Below are 8,854 nucleotides of genomic sequence, written 5' to 3'. Positions count from 1 at the left end.
ACTAGAGGGTAGCTGACGTAGACGGACATATTATAGATTATAGGCTACTTTTTTATCTTAACATTGCATGGACGAAGTCGCAGGCAACAGCTAGTTTCTAGATGTAAAAAATACCTTACATAAGATCTCAATAAGTGTTATAAACGAAGTTATTGCGCAAAATGCGTCTTACATGATACTAAAAGTTCAGATCGAATCACATTTAGATAGCGTTATCCCAAATCTATAGCCGCTGTAATCGGGAACGAGGAGATAAAAGTCGTAATACGTTATGAAACTACCTTACAATATGTGACAAGGGTGTCGACACAAGATGGGGTGTGTTATTGATGATTTATATGAATTCTGCGTTTACATTTCAAATATATATAGATTCTAACATCTGTTTAAATATAACCTATCTTGCACTCTTTCTCTGCCAAATATAAACGAACAAAAATTCTAAATTCTATGCTGGTGTACCATTTTTTTTTGCCCGAGAGGAATGCCTTACGCAATACTTCGTCCGGGGGGACGCAGTAGTTATGTGGGACTCTCTCCATAATGGGGCATACCCACTAAACCCCTCGGTTCCTCTAACGCATAGTGGCGGGGAAACGCACGCTTTTGCTTTCGTCCGCGACCCCGCCTGCATGCTGGTATACCAAGGAAAAATTGTCGAAAGAAATAATAAACTGGTACACAAAACACATGAAAAGGAAAAGAGGCAGGCCATATACTCGATGGGAGGATGGGATCAAAGCGGCAGCAAGCAGCGCCTGGTTCAGAACGGCGAAGGAACCTATGGTCCAGAATGGACGAGGCCTTCGTCGAAAAGGCACACGGACAATAAGTGTTTGTATTTATAATGCATTATGATGGAATAGTTTATATGTAGTCTGAATAAATACTTTTATTATTATTAAAACGCTGATGTGTCCGATTTGCGTATGTTTTTTTTTCCTTATGCTTACTAGCTTTGCCACTGGCCAGTAGCATGCCAGCTATCTTATTGGCATGCCTATTTACACCTTTATTGTCCAAATTATGAGACACTTAATATAGACAGTAATAAGAATGAATGTGCCAGGGCTGCGCCAAATGAAAGTCCGTGATCTCTGCTTATCCCTTAAGTTAACAGGCGTGAGTTTTCTGAGTGAGAATTCTTAGAATGTATTTTTATTCTCTACAAGAAACTAAAGTGCTTTCAAAGATAAGGATACCACTTCACTTAGTTTCAAGTCCCGTGTAAACGTCACGTTATGCAGAAGGTGCGTCTGGAAGCACTTTTATAAATGTTCTTTAAAGTTATACTGGGATTTTTATTACAAAAACAATTAATTTCAACCATGTATTGATAACTAGCTTTAGCCTGCGCCCCCGTCCACGTGGGAAAAAAGTAAGGTAAAATAATTGTATGTCAAGAAGATGTTTACAAAATTAATTGTGTTTTTCATAAAAGGGTTGCCATATATTTAAGTTGTAATGTCTATAAACAACGTCTAAGTTTTTTATAAGGCTCGTAATATTAATAATTTAATTCATATTGTTTCTACAAGTTTAGTTCTTCTGATTTACATTCCAGTTTATATTAACAAATTTTTTAAAGTAATACAACTGATAACCTACTCTATTACGATTGGGTAAAGTACATTTTCGTATAACTTAACTTAATGTTGGATTGAATCATCGCAATCTAAGCTAATAAGTGTTAACGAGCTTAACTTCGTGCTCGACGTAAGTAAACCATTCGGATAAATTGAATCGACGGTATTATAGGAGGAGGTGTTTAATGATATCTATACTTCTATGCTAATAAAATAAAGCGTAAACACACACTACTTCGTGGCGGAGGATGTCAGCAATTACAGCATATTTTTGAATAAACCTTTTTTCAACAACAAAAAAAACTACACTTACGACACGCTTTATATTTTCATGCTATTAAACTAAGAAGGCAAATTGAACAAAAAATTTCAAGTGGGAAAGGGAATATAAACTACAAGGTGCCATCATCAAAGAAGCAAGTTGATTTTGGTTAATTTAAAAAAAATGTCTAAGGCCTTAGTTCTCCTTGGACGTAATTCAATATCATAGTCGAAACACATCGTAACGATCTATATATATTTCGTTGAAATACCTGAGAAGCATGCATACAAGTATATGTCATAAATTGCCTGATGTTAGTCGAAAGACTTCAAATCTATCCAACATGTTTGTTTAATGATTACATTTATTTAAGAACAATAAATTATCTGTAGTCTGCACAGACGATATTTGTATCTAATCTGTACTATTATAATAAATCGTAAACACACACTTCTTTGTTGCTAAGATGTCAGCAAGTATAGCATATCTTTGAATAATTCTTTTTTTAATAAAAAGCTCTTCACTTACATCACGCTTTAGGCTATATTTTCCACGCCATTAAACTTACAGGGTAAATATTTTGGATAAAAACCCTAATGTGGGAAAGAGACCATAAGTTGCTGCGAACATCAAGAAAGCACCGTTGACACGGATTGTCATCATGTCATGTCATTTTGGCATTTGTAATTGATAATTTGACACATATAAACAATAAAATTTTTTTTTTTATAAATTCATGCGGATGAAGTCGCACGGGAACAGCTAGTGTCTTTATAAGTAAGTAATAAAATTACGGTCAAGTTAATAAATTAAAAACATGGACGAAAACATAATTCCCAGAGTATTTTATAATGTTAACATTTTAACATGAAATATGAATAATGTAACTGTAGTCACTATTAACGCTAAAGCAACTCTTAATCAAGCCAAATGAATAGACGGCGTCATTAACATAATGCAATGAAATTTACATTGAATTTCCCCCATTTAACTAAATAGGCGTTGATTTGAAAAGATTTATACAGACAGAAATATTAACAGAAAGGCCTATTTTTAATAGTCCATTTAAAGGTGTAATAATAGTATTATTATATTAAAAATTATCCATTTAAAAAATAAACATAAAGATTTTAAATTGATGTTTTGTCTAAGTCTAAGGGTGAGGCAGCTACCACCAAGATTATACATTTTTAGAGACTACGATGGTTGCTATCTCCTCTTGTTCCCTGATGATGTCCAAGATAATTGGCAAATGTTAGATTTCACAATTAAATCTCTACACATCTATGTGTACATTTGCACACCGTTAAAAAATTATAAAAGAATTTCACCTATTCAATCATTTCAATATGGAATACGTTTCTCCGTACCGCGTATTGACGTTTACTCTGAAGCTATTCACGTGCACTGAATTTGCCAATACGTCACCAATAGAATCCGCCAATACTGCTAATTAGAGTCGAAACTAATTTCATTAATGACTGATATATGAGGGTTATTTATAATGTTGATATTGAGAAATCGAGAAGCATGGCTGCTTTATGGAAAGGTCTGTTCTCGGTGGTTTTTCCAAAGCAATACTTACGGTCATTCTAGAAGCGAGTCTATATCTTTCTCAAAGGTCGGTAACGTGGTGATTTCTCTGGTGTTGCGGATGTCCATAGACGATGTGCAACTCGGTGTTCTCGCTGCTTGTATACCCCTTTTGTCTATATAAAAAAATAGCTGTTGCTTGCGACTTCACCAGCATCAAATTAAAAAAATAATAAAAAACATATAGCCTATTTTACTTATAGATAAATTATCTTTCTAACGGTGGAAGAATTTTTAAAATCGGTCTAGTAGTTTTTGAGTTATTTCAATACATACAAAAATGCAAATCTTTCCACTTTATAATATTAGTGTAGATTGCGTAAGGGTGTGAATTCAAATATGACAGCTGATAGAGATGTATGGAAGAGCAGCACATACTATGCCAATCTGTAGGGACAAAAGTAGGTTGATGATGATGGACTGCACCCACGTTTCTAAGAGGATTAGGTAGCGTACTATTGTAACGCATGCATCATCACCAGCTCATTATACGTCCCCACCAAGAGGCTCGGAGCCTACCCTAAAGTAAGGTCGACTAGGCCATAGTCAATTACGCTGGCCAAGTGCGGGTTGGTTGACTTCACACATATCTTTGAATTTCTTCGCCGATATGTGCAGGTTGCATCACGATGTTTTTCTTCACCTTAAGAACGTCGGGTAAATAATGTACATATGAAACAAAACCTGTAGATTACAAGTCAAGTGCTTAAACTACTGAGCCACCGACGCTCTGTATTGTAACGCATTACCTAACATATACTGAATCAGAACTATGCAATGATAAATCAGTTGATAGAGATGTATGCCAAGAAAGTGATTTTCAACAAATAATTCGACTATCTAAAATGAGTCATTTCTAAAGTTGTCATTTTCTACAAATACTCATCGCTTTTAATCAAGAAACTTTACACAAAATTGATTACAAAGTGGAAATGAACCTCGACGAACTAGCGGGCGAATGCGGCGGTGACGGAATTCAAATTTAATAAAACTTCAAACAGAGCCGACTTCCTACCTTTTGTACAACACAATGTAGCTTGTCAATACAATGAACACACAAATGGAAATTCGCAAAGTGAATTTTAGAGACAAGAGTCCGAATCAGTTGGTGCTTTTAAAGCTACAGAGTTTGAAATTATAATATGCACCTTTCGCCCACGACTCCTATCACTTGAAATTAAAAAAAAATCGCCTATTTGTTTTTCAAGACTATCCTCTACATCTATACCAGATTTTATCGATATGAGATAAGCAGTCTAGGCTACAAACTCTAAGAAAGATCTATTAATCTAATCTTTTACATTTATGGTATTAGAAAATAAGATTTTTTATACCAGCGACGGGAACACTTTTGCACAAGTATCAAAATATCGTAAGCGATGTCTTTATGACCCAACCGACTGGATATAAACATACATTTTTGTCGCACTGTCAGTTGGGCGTTGAGCTATAAGATGTAATATGCCTCTTTCTGGTGTTTATATTGTTAGTTGAATACGCTGTGTAGCTTTTGCCCGCGAGTTCTTTCACGCGGAGTTATAAAAAACTTAGTAACTACAAGACTTGTTCCAGACTAGTTCTGTATCTAAATCGATATCCGTTAAGTCGTTTTGTATTCGAAATAACAAATATTTGGTATCACTGGTTGTAGTTTTTTTTTCTTTCCCTAGAATATTTAAATTAATTCGAGCTTTATTTCTTTATGTCTTAGTTATTTCTAATTAACTCTATACTTCTACCTAGTCTCTTTAAATTAGCCGTCGTAGTCTAAATCTCAAAGACCTTGTAAATGTAACGGAACATTATTCACAAAAGAGCTTTCAGCGACACCCTGTGCGCCTTTACACGGCCATTTTAACTAAGTAGAGTTGTTGCTCTCCCTTTGAGACCAGCCACGGGAATAGGTAACGAATTAATTCAATTACAAACTTGATATATAAAAGGGATAATTTTTATTTGTTTAAATTTGTTTTCTATTAAGCTCTTTGATGTAAATTGTGTAGGTTTTTTAAATGTTGTAGTAAAAATAAACTTTATTTATACGTAATTATAATGACCATAGATAATTTATTTAAAATTAATATTAAACCAATACATTTTATATTAGATTTCATTAAAATAATACCGAAAAAATACTACACACTTTTTTTTTAATTTATAAGGTGACACACAAGTAAAAGGCCACTTGAATCCCCCGAATCGAACGCTTCCCATAGCTGCAATTGCAGATGCGTTGCCTACCCTTAATCGTCAGAAGAGGAGACGTACATAAAGAGGATATTTCCCCTTCCTCTACGTATCCTCCGCCGTGAAATCCACTTTACAAACTATATTACATACTCTTAGATTTGTCGATATAAATGTCGGAACATTCCCTGGCTATGACTAGAAAGGTACTAAGCTACTGAGCGACTTCGCGACTGTGGGACTGAGAGCTGTGACACTTGGAAGTATTTTATAATCTACCCCCCAATTTTCCTTCCATTTCCTACTATTTCCTTAAAGTATTTATAAAATAGATTGTGAAATATCTAATAATTATACTATCGTTCTTTGTAGGAATACGAATGGCTCGAACATTATTCACTGGAGCACTCGGCAGCAAATGAATGGCCAAATTATAATTGATCAGCTTGATCACTTGTTTTTAATCGTATAAGGATTTTAGGTGAGAATTAATTTCCTGACAAGTATATGCCACGAATTAATAAAATGTTTACTAATAAGCATCAAGGATAAAGAACGAAATTTTTATATCTGGAGAAATACAGACGTAATTTGGACGTAATCATAAATTGTAAACGAAACGAATACGTTTGTTTCAGAAGCTATTAATACGTTAAAAATTAAGTAAAAAATTGAGTTTAGCTACTAATATAATCGCTTAATTAATATCATACTAATTTTACACTAAGTAGCTCCCTAAGTAGCCATTTAATAACATTAATTGCTATAGACGATGCGAACGAAGTCCAACTATATATGACACTATTGACGATATAAAAGAAACGTAATACTCAAAGTGAGGTTCCCAAAGCGAATAAAACTGCATAAAGATAGCTTTTATATAACCATAGATGGAAGACAATTTCACAAAGATAGTTTTGTCGACCGCGTCTTACGTAATAAACCCCTTCGGCGACGCGCGGCGGTAATATTTCCTGCCTCACTGAGAAATGTTTTTGACATACTGACGTTTATGATACCGCTGGCTATCGTAAGGCAGGAGTTTATGCTTCTGTACTACAATATGCCACAGTTACTTTTAATTATTATTCACTAAATGAGTGTACTGTATCTCTTATTTATAAACATTACGTTTGTTAACTGCACTGTATTTTCAATTCGTATTCTTCACAAAAAGTTGCTGACAAGAAATTGATGTTTTGTTTGTTTAGTTTATTTTCCCCTGACCATAGCTAATATGTTGTTTAGTGCCAAAGCACTAGCTGTTGCCCGCGACTTCGTCCAGGCAATATTAAGAAAAAAGGAGCCTATAATATACCTATCCAAATCAGCTACCCTACGGTGAACATCCAGTTGAAATTGGCCCAGTCGTTTCGGAGGATATATCCTCCGACGACTATATATATATACCCGGAACAAACACGGCTTGCGGACAGACAGACACAAAAATTTTAAACGCGATTTTTATTATCAGCACTGCAAATCTTCCCGAAATCTGAAATCTTTCTTTTGACACAAACTGACACTCAAATTTTATTACATTATTACATGTATTTTTTTTTATTTGTTTTTTTTTTTACATTTGTTGGAAGTTTTCTAAGAAATTGATACGGTTTGTTTTTGACTAAGCAATTTCAAGTTGTTCATTTGAGTTTACTTACTGTTAATAAACTGCCAAATGTTTTGCCGGGCAAACTTAAATTACTTTCCAGGAAAGAACGAATTGTTTTGGTAATTGTACTACCATATAAATACACTTGCGGACAAAAGTTTAATATTATAAGTAGGTCAAATATTTTTATGTTATTTTTTGGTTGAATAATCATGTCATGTCATATCCATATTCATATAAATATTATAAATGCGAAAGTTACGATGGATGGATGGATGTTAATAAGCGTTTGTAGCCTAACCGGCTGAACGAATCTCCATGAAATTTGGCACAGGTTTAGAGTATAGTCGAGAAGAACACATAGACTATTTATCCCGGGAATAGTTACGGTTCCCGTGGGATTCATTAATTTAGTTTTTTAATGTTTACTTGATCATTCTGCAACGATTAAACATATCTTATTGAAATTTGGCACAGATATAAAACAAAGTCTGGAGTACATATAGGATAAGGTTCATCCCCGAGAAATGTCCGGTTCTTGACGGATACGTAGCTTTTTGATATTTATATAATTTGTATGTTTTGTAATACCACGCGGACGAAGTTGCGGGCAAAAGCTAGTAGTAGTTATAAATTAAAAAAAGTATATTTAAATGTAATTAAACTTGTCTCACTCAGCAAATTACGGAGTTATTACTAATGTACTAATTGCTCATTAGGATAAGCCAAGTTTAAATTACTTTCTAACAAATTAACTTCTACAAGGTTTGTAATTTATTTCATATTAATATGCTTACGATATATTTCGATATTTAAATCAACTAATGCTTTGACAGTTCTGTATATCCCATTGTAAATGCGAGACAAATTTAATTCCGTGACTCTAATTACTCAATTTTTTTATAATAGAAGGTGGCAAACGAGTAAGTGGCTATCTAAATCCGCCGTAATGGCGAAGCGACAGGTGTCCAAAGACATCCGCAATTGAAAATACCTCGCCTACCCTTAATGGAAGAGGAGACGCACATTAACATGATGTTTCCCCTACCTATGCGTTTCCTCTGCTATCAAATCCACTTTTCCTTCCCTCCCTTTCCTCTTAATAAACGGATGGAAAGGAATAGGGACTAAAATCAATTCTGAAAATCATTCCTTTAAATACCTTTTATCTTTTAAACTTCACTAAACTGAGACATTACTAAAAATTGTTTTAAAACTGAAATTTAATACAACCGAGAACGAAACACGAGAATTGACTCCACACCTTTTGTTATACGAACAATGGAAAATGTCAACGAAATGAATACACAAAGGGAACTAGTAAACAAAGTAAATTTAGAGACAAAAGGTCGAAATCGCTCGCTCCCGATTCAACTAGCCCTGCTATGGTAGAAACAGAAAAGTTTATTTTGATAACTAATAGAGAAGACAACAGAAGTTACCAGACAGCAAAATAAAAACCACATTTAAAACCAAAGATTATTCAATTATGTAGGGTACCACTTTAAAATGTCTACCACAATAATGAAGATGGAACTCTGTGCATTTTAAGTGTGATTATAATAAAAAATAAATAAAACTCAAACACTGTTTACTGATCAAAAAAAAATTACA

This window comes from Papilio polytes, unplaced genomic scaffold, assembly GCF_000836215.1.
Source record: "Papilio polytes unplaced genomic scaffold, Ppol_1.0 DF821400.1, whole genome shotgun sequence".
Classification (NCBI taxonomy): domain Eukaryota; kingdom Metazoa; phylum Arthropoda; class Insecta; order Lepidoptera; family Papilionidae; genus Papilio; species Papilio polytes.
This window is presented reverse-complemented; position numbering follows the sequence as displayed.